Raw genomic sequence first — 13,898 nt, 5'->3', positions numbered from 1 at the left:
TTTATAGCATACTTTTTTTTTTATAATATTGTACCTATACAGTATATACAGTTAAAGTCAGAATTATTTACCCCCCTGAATTTTTAGCCCCCCTGTTTATTTTTTCCCAATTTCTGTTTAACTGAGAGATTTTTTTAAACACATTTTTAAACATATTAGTTTTAATAACTAATTTTTAATAACTGAATTATTTTATCTTTGCCATGATGAAAGTAAATAATATTTTACTAGATATTTTTCAAGACACTTCTATACAGCCTATAGTTACATTTAAAGGCTTAACTAGATTAATTAGATTAACTAGGCAGGTTAGGGTAATTAGGCAAGTAATTGTATAACAATGGTTCGTTCTGTTGACTATCAAAAAATATGTAGCTTAATTTGACTTTAAAATGTTTATTTTTTTATTTATTTATTTTTTTTATGAAAAACTGCTTTTATCCTTGCCGAAATAAAACAAATAAGACTGAATATAAGAAAGAATACCAGAAGAAAGAATATAATCAGACATACTGTGAAAATTTCCTTGCTCTGGTAAACATAATTTGGGAAATATTTAAAAAGGGAAAAAATTAAAAGGGGGCTAATAATTCTGACTTTAAATATGAAAGATAATGGAAAACAAGGAGAAAACACTTTATTTACAGCTCACAAACAAGCACCACCTGCATTTACAGCACAGCCTATGATTTAAATTAAAACTTACCATACATTACTTTATAAAATTGTATTATCCCAACATTAACTTCACTTTTTATTAACATTTGTTCACCCAAAGTTTGCACTTCATTTGGTCAAACGCTTTCAGTGTAAAGCTGCGGTCACACCACAGTTTGTGTGTGCCAAATTCTGTTGTACGGCACTGTGAAAAGGGGCTGGATTTAACAAGATTATTAGACATTAAAAAAAGCAAACAATTGCTCCAGGTTTTAAATTTCTGTCCAGAGAGGTCATGTTTTGATCTTCGTTTGGTCTCAAGCAGTCAAGTGATGCGACTTCGCAGGTCAGAGTTCACCAAGCTTGAACCGCAGCGAACCCCAAAAGTTAACGCATGACCCTGCATTTCCGGTCTGATGCGTTCACGTGCGTATGAATGCAAGTCTATGGGGAGAAAAGTCAAAAGTGACCGCAGCTTTATGCTGCTGATGCTTGGAATCATCTGCAGCAGACCTTAAAGCTCAACACTTTTATTCCACTATTATTTATTAAAAAATCAGTCAAGTTAAAAGGGGAATTACCAACCTACTTCACACATGATGTCACACGGGTTCAACTGTGCATACCGGTGCAAAAAAACTACCGGTGTTTTTGCTGTAGGATGACAAAATCGAAAGTCCAAAAATAGAAAACTTTCATGTTATCACTTTGGCTAACAGCCATCATAAGAGCTGAATGGAGTTAGGAAATAATTAAAAATGCTTGACTTTGCAGTTCCCATTTTACATCATTTAAGTTTACGCTATGCTGAATCATACATATACACACACACATATATATATATATATATATATATATATATATATATATATATATATATATATATATATATATATATATATATAATTTTTTTTTGAACAATCTTTTTATTAAGATGTAATAAAAATATGACAATATAACATCACAATCATATTTTACATCTTTTTTTTTCAATTTAGAGGAAAAAAATAAAACAATAAAATAAATAATAAATATTAAAAAGCATACAACAATAAAAAAAGCATAAAAAGGAATAAAAAGGAAATGAGAAAAAAAAAGGGGGGGGGGGGGCACAGGGTGTTTGAGTTAGTAACAGATTATTCTAGATACAACACTTGGAAGAAATTGTTGAAAATACAATTAATCTATAGAAGGCATGAACCAGATCATCACATGGTTTGTTTAAATAATTCTTTGGAAATAGGGGGAATATTTAGATATGCTTAGTCAATGTCAGTTTATTTCGTCTTTTCTTGTTTCATTTAATAAATTTCTGAAATTTGAATTTGAAATAAGATATATAAAGGGTGCCCACATTTTCTCAAAAACAGTAAGTTTGCCTTTTAACATGTATGAAATCTTTTCCATAGCTAAACAGAAGGATATATTATTGATCCACTGTACAATAGATGGCCTTTCCATTTTCCTCCAGTACAAAGCTATTAGACGTTTTGCTTGGAATATACTTATATCGGTAAGTTTACGGGTGCTGCTGTGGCAATCAATATTTTCATAAATAATTCCCAAAATAAACATTTCCGTAAAAAAGAGTTAAATATGGTTAATTAAACAGCGGACACTGAATGCTTAGAATGAAATGTAAAAATATAAGTTCAAATACCCTGCCATACAGGTGCTGTTTGCTGTCAGAATGCAGTTGTTTTGCTTGTTGATGATTACCCAGGACTTGTACAGTTCCATCTTCTTTCCTTGTCTTTGACTAGGCAGAAGCTCGGTTTTTAGCACTACAGTACATAGTTTTGAACCTGGTAATCATGGAACATTGTTTCTTGCACATGACCACGCAGAACAAAATTGTAGGCATCCAAAGACTTATACCTTTAACATCTGTCTTGTAAAATCACTTGGAGTTTCAATGAGATAGTTGTATATTTCAGGCTGGATGCTTGACCATTAAGCATTATCCAATATCTATTGGAAGGGTGCGATCGCAAATGGACCTGCCAGACAAAAGCCGCTCACTTTAACGGTAATTTTACTCAGGCTCATGATTAATGTACATTCATTATTTTATTTATGTATATGATTATATATCATTATTTACAATAACATCTCTCATCTGTTACCATTTTAAAGTAACTCCATATGGCGCAATTTTAAAGTAATTGTAATAAACTTGTGGAAAGTATCAAAGCAAAAGCAGGATCTACATAATTTTTCATAATTTAATTCATACATGAAGCAACTAATTTCGCCCCATATAGAGCTGCTTTATAATGTTAACTGTTGATGGAATATTATTGTAAATAATGATATATAATTATATACATGAATCTAATAATGAATGTATATTAATCATGATGACGCCAAATGTTTGTGCTTATATTATTATTAATGTTATGAACAGCTTGAATGCACGTCTGCAGTAAAGCTATTCTCTCCAGCTGGTGCAGACTCACTGGTCAGACATTGGCAAGAAAATAATAATAATAATAATTCACATATATTATATCATATATATTTTCATTCATTTTCTTTTCGACTTAGTCTCTTTATTAATCTGGGGTCGCCACAGCGGAATGAAACACCAACTTATCCAGCATATGTTTTACGCAGCGGATGCCCTTCCACCTGTAACCCATCTCTGGGAAACATCCAAACACACAATTTAGCTTACCCAATTCACCTGTACTGCATTTCTTTAGACTGTGGGGAAAACCCATGCAAATGCAGGGAGTACATGCAAACTCCACACAAAAACACCAACTGACCCAGTCGAGGCTCAAACCAGCGACCTTCTTGCTGTGAGCAGACAGCACTACCTACAGACCTTATCTATAATAATAATAATAATAATATTTACGAGATAATTAAGATGTGAACACAAAAAAGAAGAGAGAAAAATATTTGAATGCATGGCCAAATGTATTACTCTTAGCTAATCTTGTAGTTTAATAACAATTTAAGATAAAATTTTAAATGTTAACATTATAAATGCATTGTTAATTTATGAACTATGTTAAATAACAGAAACAAAAACAACAATACTATTATTTATACATTTTTGCTGTTGTATCTTATCGTCATCCTCATTATAAATAATAATAATAATTATTATTATCTGATATTTAGTACTTTATGCTTAGGGACAGGGTTAGTCATATGAGATTATGCATAATTACTTGTAATTACTATATTAAGCACATGGAACATGTGTAACAAGGACACGTTATAGTTTTTGGTGTTAAAGAGCTGCATTAATGGGTTAATATTTATATAAATAATATGTATTTGCTTCTCAAATAAATGTAAGTCCAACACATTAAAATAAATCATCTGAAACATCTGAAAAGTAAGAGAGCTTGTGGCATTGATCCACCATACATTTTTCTTTTCATTTGAATTGTAGTGTCTTTGAGTACAGGAAACAACAATCTATGATAAACACATGACATACCAGCTTCACCACTGACCCAAAACCTTTTCCAGGAAGTCACCTTAGCAACCAGTACTCATTCAGCCCTAAGATTTCCAAAAGAAAGCCTGCTTATTGCTTTGCAAGGTGCTGTTCTGCTTTGTGCTACAGCTGCAAACAGCTGGAGGCTTTTGAAATAGCTGAAGTTTTTCCAAGGAAACTCAGCTGTCTTGTTTGTCATTCTCGTCATCTGATCCGTTGCACATGAGTGGAAGTTTAGAGGTTGTTTGACTTCAAAGTCTTGCCACCTACTTTGTATCAGTGGAGCAGCCTTAATCCCTCTACTTGTAACTATGCCGTTGAGGACAGTGGACTCTTTTGCAATTTGTTTTGAAATTCATGACAAAGACTACACAGAACCTTCTAAAATTTCACCACTTTGAACTGTAATTAACCATAGCATGAGATTATTATGATCTGGAATGAAGCCAGCTATGAAATCAGACTGTAATAATTAGAGTTGGACTTCATAACGTGCAGTGAGTCCAAAGTCGTCTGAGACTATACTAAATATTTTGTTTTTACCCCTTTTCTCAGTTTAGCTTCTTTAAATGAACTTTATGAAAGCTGAAAACAAAATAGTTTAGAAAATTAAAGCAATAGTCCACCCCAAAATAATAAAATAAAATTATTCACTATTGACTCTCCCTCAAGAGCTTCTCCATGAAGGATGCACAGCGTTCTTCTGCCCTCGGCGCCTAGACTGCAGCTCTTCACAAGAAGTTTGGCCAGAGGAGAAATGGTCGTGCCAAACTGAGCCTGGTTTCTCTTAAAGTTTTTTTTTCCTTCACTTTCATCAATTGGTGAAGCTTGTTCTTTGCCACTGTCACCAATGGCTTACTTGATTTGGAACTTGTGTAGCTCCACATCAATGGCTTTGCTCTTCAGTGTTTGGACTTTCAGCAGTAAAAATCAAACCACACTGAACTGAACTAAACTGAACTTTAACTCTGGACTGACACGGTTTAATTTTACTAAAACTTCTATGTAAAGCTGCATTGACACAATCTAGCATTTTAGAAATAAATATAAATTGAATATAATTGAAAAGAGGTTCCTAATCTTTAAAAGTTATCTTTTTCCGTTGAACACAAACAAAGATATTTTGATAAAAGCAGAAAATGCAATCTGTTTTGGCAAAATGTAAGAAAATGTTACACTGAATTAAGATGAATGATGACAAATCCTCTAGATTAGAGGTGTCCAAACTCAGTCCTGAAGGGCTGTGTCCTGCAAAGTTTAGTTCTAACCCCAATTAGACACACCTGAACCAGCTAATCAAGCTCTTTATTGGTATGCTAGAAACTTCCAGGCAGTTGTGCTGAAGGAAGCTGAAACTAAACTATGCAGGGCACTCTCCAGCTCACACCTCTGCTCTAGATGGCGCTGTGTACAATTTTGCAAATCTGTAATACATTACCTAAAGTATGTTTTGTTGGGTAGTTGAACAGATAACCTAGCAAACCATTGACCTAAACTCTTGCCAAAATCCAAAAAGGGGCTTTTAAAAGCAAATTTAATGGGTGGAATAGCGAGGTGGTTCTCCTCACTCCCAACCACCTGAAACGTAGCAAGTCACAGTCACCTCAATCAGCAAGATCCCCCTCACCTAAATTGTAATTTTTTTCTCACCTGAACGTCTTCCCCTCTCACCACTCCAGCTCCATATAAGCCCACACCATCCCTTACTCTGTGTTCGGCCTCGTTGCTACCGAGAAGGTCAAACACTCATGGGCAGTGAATCCTATTATGACTAGTTATACTTACCTGCCTGCTTCCACTTCATCTCCAGTGTCTACATCTCTCCTCCTTCCTGTGATTCCTCCTGGTTCCCTCCCGGTTGTGTGTTCCACGATTTCTACTAGTTCCAATTCCATCATCAGTCTCTGGTTATCACCCATTATTCCCCATCTACATGAGGTAAAGACATTACCTGTTCATCAAACTCTAATAAACTGTCATTCATACTCACAGCTCTGTTCTCCATCCTTCTTCTGTGACAATGGGAAGGTGCACTGGGATCACATAGTTTTACCTTGATTTTACATTGCTTTTATTTATTTCTGCACTCAAAACTCAGCGATCTGCATGACTACAACAACGTTCAAACTGAGCTACTGTAAACCTGACCACACAAGGGAAGTCTTTAAAGAAAGATAGGTGAGACATGTATTTGATTTCAAATCACATATATTTATAAAGATTTTGTAGTTTTTTGACTCTTCTAAGCACAATATCTCTTTATGTTTTATTTAAGAATAAAATTTAGTAAAATCTGAACATCAATGCTAAAGTTTCTGTGTCAAAATGCCTGTCTTTGTTTTGTTTTTTGTAATCCATCCACTGCCAGTTTACCCAATTATATTTGGCACCTCAGGTTCCCTTGTTGTGTGAAACAGCACATTTCATTTGTTTCTTCAGTAGATTAGCCTTGAACAGTGACATTTGTATTACACTGAAATTAATTAAACTGAATTTCAAACTATGACATTTATACTAAACTGAATCAGTTTTATTTAACTAGAACTACAGCAGCATTTTACAATTTGATTCTATACTGCCATATGCTGGAATGTTTACACAGTCTTAAATATTGTAAAGACTTTTTTCTCTGGTCTTCATCTATGTTAATCTGCTTTGACAATCTACATTGTAAAATATCCTATAAAAATAAAGATTAATTTAATTAAAATGAAGGCTCCATCAATATATTCGGCACAGCCAAACATGTGACCTTAGGAGGACCATGGCAGTCTTTCCAATGAGGTGCAGAGCTGTATTAAAAAAAAAAAAAAAAAAGCAGCGGAAGAGCTGTGTTGAAGATGTTAGCTATCTCATAAACAGTTCACAAAGTAAACATCTGAGAGTGAGCGATCTCACACAGTTCGATCTAGTGAACATCAGAAGGTGAGTGATCTCACACACAGTTTATCAGGTTAACGTTCGAGGTTACTAAAGTGACCCTTCGTTCCCCTCGGCGAGGAACAGCGGAGGTGGATGGCTCGGCGGGCGGAGCAGGCTTACGGCCACGCCGATAGATGACATTGCCCATCGCATCCGACTGCTCTTTCACCGCCTTGAATTCCTGGGTGAATTCACCGACGGTGTCGCTGAATAGGCCAGCCTGGGATATGGGCGAGTCAAGAAAGCGAACTTTGTCAACGTCGCGCATATCGGCCAGGTTTAGCCAGAGGTGGCGTTCCTGAACCACAAGTGTGGACATCGTCCTCCCCAGCGCACACGCGGCGGACTTAGTAGTCCGAAGAGCATAGTCGGTCGCGGTGCGCAGCTCATGTAATAAGCTTGGGTTGGACCCGCCCTCGTGCAGCTCGGCCAGCGCCTGCGCTTGGTAGCGCTGGTAGGTGGCCATCGCGTGCAAAGCAGAAGCAGCCTGGCCCGCAGCCTTATAAGCTCTGGCTCCGAGGGAGGCAGACAACCTACAGGCTTTGGACGGGAGGCGGGGCAAACCCCGCCACGTAGAGGCGCCGCGCGGACAAAGATTGACCGCGATAGCGCGCTCCACTGACGGGATCGCCTCATACCCCCTGGCAGCTCCGCCGTCAAGGGCGGTGAGGGCGGAGGCACATGCAGCACGGGCAGAGAAAGGTGCCCTCCAAGACTGCGTGAGCCTACTGTGCACTTCCGGGAAGAAGGGGACGAGAGGCTTCGAAGGCTTCGCCTTCTGGTCCTCTACGTAGCACCCATCTAGTCGGTACGGCCGCGCAGCTGGGGGATAAACCATCTCCAACCCCACGGCCGAAGCAGCCCGGGAAAGCACGGCTAACATGTCCGCTTCAGGATCCGATTTGACAGCGCTCACCTTCCCGGAGGGGGCGAGCGGGTCCGGATCTTCGTCGGACAGTGAAAGCCCACCCTCCAATGGCGCGGAGGACATCTGATCTCCGGTGTCAGCGAGTGTGAGAGCTACCATCTGGTTAGACGGATCACTCCCACTACCCGAAGCTTGGATGGAGCGCCGTGAGGAGCGAGAGGTCCGCGAGCCCGTGGGCGGCGGATTATCTCCCGCTGAAACCCTCAGATCTGCCCGAGCGCCCACTGCTTTTTTAGAACAGGAGGCAACTGGGGTGGCTCGCTCTCTTACGAAAGTTAGCCGCGATCTTAGCTGTGCAACGGTCATGGCATCGCAATGACGACATGAACCGCCCGCGAGCACCGCATTAACATGCTGGACCCCCAAACATGCAATGCAGTGATCGTGTCCATCATCCGGAGCCAGGAAACCCCCGCATCCAGAAACGCACAGTCGGAGCGCCATCCTGAAAAGGACGTGCTGCACGACTGTGTTGCTCTTTTAGGAAAGTTTGCAACAATACGCACCGCTCTGGAGGACCGGACCCAAAGAACCGCAGGCAAGGGAGAAACCCAGCTCGACCGTCTGCCACCGCGAAGACCCACTCTGGACCAGGAGACACACTCGTTTGCTCTGAAGTGCTGATCAGCAAGAGGAACCCTCATCGACTCACTCAGAAAGGATCTGAAGCGAAAAGGATGGCGTCTGCTGGCTTCAGGTGTGCTTATATGCTGAGATAATTGCAGATGTCGCACACCTGCGCAAGCTTACGCTGCCAATTAATTTCATTCATTGGCCCGTTAAATACTCTCCAGACAAGCGGCTTCTGATCCGAATCCTCCCAATGCGTGGATTTTACAATCAAATCCACTTATAGTGCTGAAGTTCCCCCCGAAGGGGAACAACAGATCTTCAGGTAAACACCAGAATAGCATAGTCACTTCCCTTGTTCAGCTGATGGCGCATCCGAAGGCGAAATGGAGACATCCATGGAAGAAGATGAGTTCAGGAACAAGAGAAGGTGAAGTGAACCATCTGACTTCGATACCAGCCAATACGTGGGAGAATAAGGTGGGTTTATATAGTGTCCGGTGATTGTTTGCAGGTATTGGTGAGAGGTGATTGGTGAGGGAGAGCTGTGATTGGAACAGCAGGAACGAGCCGTGGGTGTGAGACAGGCATGCTCTCTCTTCTGGCAAAAATCAATTTGGCAACAAGTTGAAGAAGGAGGGCCCAACTGAAAAAAACAACAACAAAAAAAAAAAACATATCTAATATTTTAAACTTGGACTGCAACTGTATACTTTTTTGGTATTAATGTGGTGTTGTACAAAAAACTGCACAAAAATAATCTTTATTCTTGAATAATATTCAATATTCTTGTGTCATTAGTGTGAAAAGAAACTAAATATGTTGGCTTCATACTGCCCATAACATTTATTTTGCAGAAACAAGTCTTTTGTGGGTTCTGTTAATTGGTTTGTGAATCATTGGTTGACTTCAGATTTATTCAGAACTTAAACTCTCCTGCTGTTTAAAACAGTTTTTGTAACAAAAAATGACAAACACAGACAATAGTATGTCTTAAAATAACATTGGTGGTAGAATTTAATGAAATTGATTTACAGAATTAATACATTTGCATGCTTTATTCATTACTGACTTTATGTTGAATTAATGTATGAATTTAATCAAGCAAACATGTTTGTTATGGCAGAGGTTTATTCAGATCATTACATGTTGACTTAATGTTTAAATGTTTAAACAGTGCAATGCAGTATGATCCAAGTATCCCACCCTTTATCCACATTAAAAAATACAAATGAAAGCTTTATTATTGGGCTGCTAAACTCAGAATTTTAACAAGCTGGGTTATAAATAGGCAGGAAGCTCTGTTGATTGACTTTAAATCTTTATTTTACCATCCAAGAAGATTAGATTCCCTGTGGTTTATTTACAATATAAATTAAATAAAACTCTTGCTTACAATGTGATTGTTTTTAATACATTACTAAGTTGGGATAATGTTCCAAATGTCAAATTTTACCCTTCCAGTCCCCTTTGGCTTTGAACCCAGACTCCCCCACTCAGATTAGGAGCACTGGATTGCAGATTTTTCAGGAATGTTTACCTCTGAAACTGTGAAATCACTTGAACAAATTAGAACAGAGTTTGATATTCACTCTGGAAACTTTTTTTAAATACCCTCCTTTCCCTATTAAAGCAAAATTGTTTTGTTTTAAATTATTGGAAGTGGAAGATGCCATGCTGTCAGTCAGTTCTTTTATAGGGCTTCGATGTCTTATTAGTTTACTCTGATTCCTCAGTTTATGATTCTCTAAAAAAACACTATGGAAAGGGAAAAAAGTTCTGTTTAATTCTGAAAATTGGTCCAAGATCTGTGATAGTATATTTTCAAAATAATCCTCAATTTCCATACATGAACAAAATTGTAAAATTTTTCACAGAATTTATTTCACACCTGGTCGTCTGCATAAAATGTTCCCAGCTTGTCCCAACCTCTGTTTTAAGTGCAAAACTTGTAAGGGCACTTTTTTTTTTTTTTAAGTATTCTGGTCCTGTGTTCACATCCAACCATTTTGGAGAGGAGATCATTCTGCAATCCAGGAGATAATAGGAAAACGTTTTATTTTCTCCCCCTCATTTTTTCTCTTATATAATTTCAACTATATCCATGTGGATTTCTTAGTTGTCTTTCTTCCTTTGGAAAAAAAACCTATGATTTCAACCACAAACAGGACAAATTCAGGAGACTTTGGAAACCTCGAGTTGTGACTTGTTTAATTTTGTTTTGTTTTGTAAACAGATACATTTTTATTATTTATTGGCAGCATTTTAGGCTTGTTTGTTTGTTTGTCTGTCTGTTTGTTTGTTTGTTTGTCTGTATGTTTATTTGTTTGATTGTCTTTGTCTTTGTTGTTTGTACTATTTGAAAATCCTCAATAAAAAAAGAAGAAAATTCATAAAAGCTACGCTGTGATAAAACCATTTGCATTCCAATAAATATTAGCATTTTCACTCTGTATTCTAGACTCTACAATAGTTCAAATCCCTGTAGCAGACATTTCACTAACTGCCCTCATAAGGACTTACAGCTCTGCATCTGAAGAGCACATAAAAGAGCCCATCTCACATGACTAATATACTTTGCCTACCCTGTCTGACCATATTATCACACACAACACTCTTGTGGCCTTGTTATACTTATGTGGGAAAGAAACAGTGAGTCAAAGGCACCGACTCTGCTCGTACCTGCCTGTCTGCTTTACATTTCATTTCATTATCCTCAGCCCACATGGGTCCTGCTGGAGCAGAGCGGCCGTAGATCACCTGCTGAACAAATTGAGCAGCATCCCACATACTGAATTCATTGCCTCTGCACCAGAGAGCAATGGCCCGATCTCCCCCACTCTTCCTGTTCCTGTGAACATCAGGCACATCTGCACCAGCACATCTGGTCCATCTCAAGCTCTCAAGCTAAAACTGAGCCTAAATCATTCATCCTGGGAACAGCCATGTTTGACTGCCTTGGAATTCTAAAGATAGGTTGCATTAAAATCGCACAATAAATTATATGTCTAACTATATCTGTAAAGGTATGATATGTTTTATCGATAGTGGGCTGTAACATGGCTATCCATAATGTTCTGAGAACAGAAGCTTGCAGACTTGTGGAGCTGCTAGCCATATGTTCAGTTCTAAAACTACATCACCTTAGGAAGCCTTCGCTTTGCCAAAAAGAGTTGTCAGTTTTCCCAAACACTCATCTTCATTGTCAGATTTACTGTGGGGATATTTTATTCGCAATATGTTCCAAAAATGTCACTTTCAGATACCACAGCCTATCCCAAACAATGGCTGCTTTGTTAAAATAGGCCTCTGTTCCAACAAATAAGCCAAAGAGTGGATGATGGTGATGTTAATGGAAAGAGAAGGGGAAAAAAGCAAAGCTTTTCTTACTTTCTTTCTTTTTCTTTTTTAATTGTGCACTGAAAACTACAGGAGCCTTAGACTTACCACTGACTGATGGCAAAAATTACATCCTCTAATTATATCCTTTTGTGGTTCTGTTTCTGTAGGTACAGTGTGTGCCAAACTTCTTGGCAATTTGTTTGTTTGGAAAGTATCTGGGGTAAGAGAGAAAGCTTTAGCAGATAAATCACATGAATTGGTTACGATTGTATATTGATAATTATTAATAATAATCAGATGTGTAGAAATAAGTGAATAGAAATAACACAACCAACCAAACAACCCTGCAAAGAATACAGCCAACAATATTTCACAAATATGGATCAAAGCCAAAATAGTTCTTGTATATTTTTGGTGTATTTAGGTTATTTGTTTATTTAAACACATTAAAAGTATTCCAGTTAAACATTGTTATTTTCTTTTGATTTTCTTTAGTAAATATTACCAAAATTATGTGGAACAAAGCAAATAAATTTTTACAGTATGTCTGATAATGTTTTTTTTTCTTTTGGATAAAGTCTTATTTGTTATATTTCGGCTAGAATAAAAGCATATTTAAATTTTTTAAAAAACATTTTAGGGACAAAACTTTAGCCTTTTTTAGCTTTTTTTTTTTCTTGATAGTCTACAGAAAAACCCACCGTTATACAATAACTTGCCTAAATAGCCTAACCTGCCTAGTTAACCTAATTAACCTAGTTAATTCTTTAAATGTCACTTTAAGCTGTATAGAAGTGTCTTAAAAATATCTAGTATAATATTATTTACTGTCATCATGGCAAAGATAAAATAAATCTGTTATTAGAGATGAGTTATTAAAACTATTATGTTTATAAATGTGTTGAAAAAAATCTCTCTGTTAAACAGAAATTGAGGAAAAAAATAAACGGGGGCTAACAATTCGGGGGGTCTAATAATTTCAACTGTATGTTCAACAGTGTTTTTGTGTGTGTGTTCTATTCTTATGACATTTTTTGTGTGTTCTATTTTTATGATAACAATATATAGAGTATGTATATAAAATTTTCTTCAAAACTGTAGCAGCCTAGGTGTGAGAAACATAAAACCTTTTGCTTTCCTGAGTATTGGCAGAACCCAAATTATTGCAAATACTAAGGGCAAGGGCCCAACAACTTTTGTCTCCATGACATATCTGGGTGATAATTTTGGGTCGTTCAGGTAAGGTGAAACCCCAGGATCTATATAAGACCTTGACCAGAACTTTGTCATGCCAGTTTTTTTTTTTTTTTCCCAGTTTTTGTCTTCACCTTTACACTGCCCCCTTAAAACATACATTACATTACCAGAACCAAGTTGGACTCCCTTTTGCCTTTAGAACTGTCTTAATCCTTTGTGGCATAGATATAACAAGATACTTGAATATTCCTCAGAGATTTTGGTCCATATTGACATGATAGCACCACGCAGTTGCTGCAGATTTGTCGGCTGCACATCCATGATGAGGATCCTGTTCCACCACATCCCAAACATGCTCTATAGGATAAGTTTGGTGACTGTGGAGGCCATTTGAGTCCAGTGAACTCCTTATTATGTTCAAGAAGCCTAAGATGGTTTGTGCTTCATGACATAGCACGTTATCATCCTGGAAGTAGTCATCAGAGGATGGGTACACTGTAGTCATAAATGGATGGACATGGTCAGTAACAATACTCAGGTAGGCTGTAGTGTTAACATGATGCTCAATTTGTACTAATTGGCCTAAAGTGTGACAAGAAAATGTCCCTCAAACCAATACACCATCACCACCAGCCTGAATCGTTGTTTGAAGACAGGATGGTTCAATGCTTTCATGTTTTTGATGCCAAATTCTAAACCTACCATCCAATGTCTCAGCAGAAATTAAGACTGATCAGACCAGGAAACATTTTTTTTCCAATCTTCTATTGTCTAATTTTGGTGAGCCAATGGGAATTGTAGTCTCAGTTTTCTGTTCTCAGCTGA

This window comes from Danio rerio, chromosome 9, assembly GCF_049306965.1.
Source record: "Danio rerio strain Tuebingen ecotype United States chromosome 9, GRCz12tu, whole genome shotgun sequence".
NCBI lineage: Eukaryota > Metazoa > Chordata > Actinopteri > Cypriniformes > Danionidae > Danio > Danio rerio.
Note: the sequence above shows the minus strand (reverse complement) of the source record.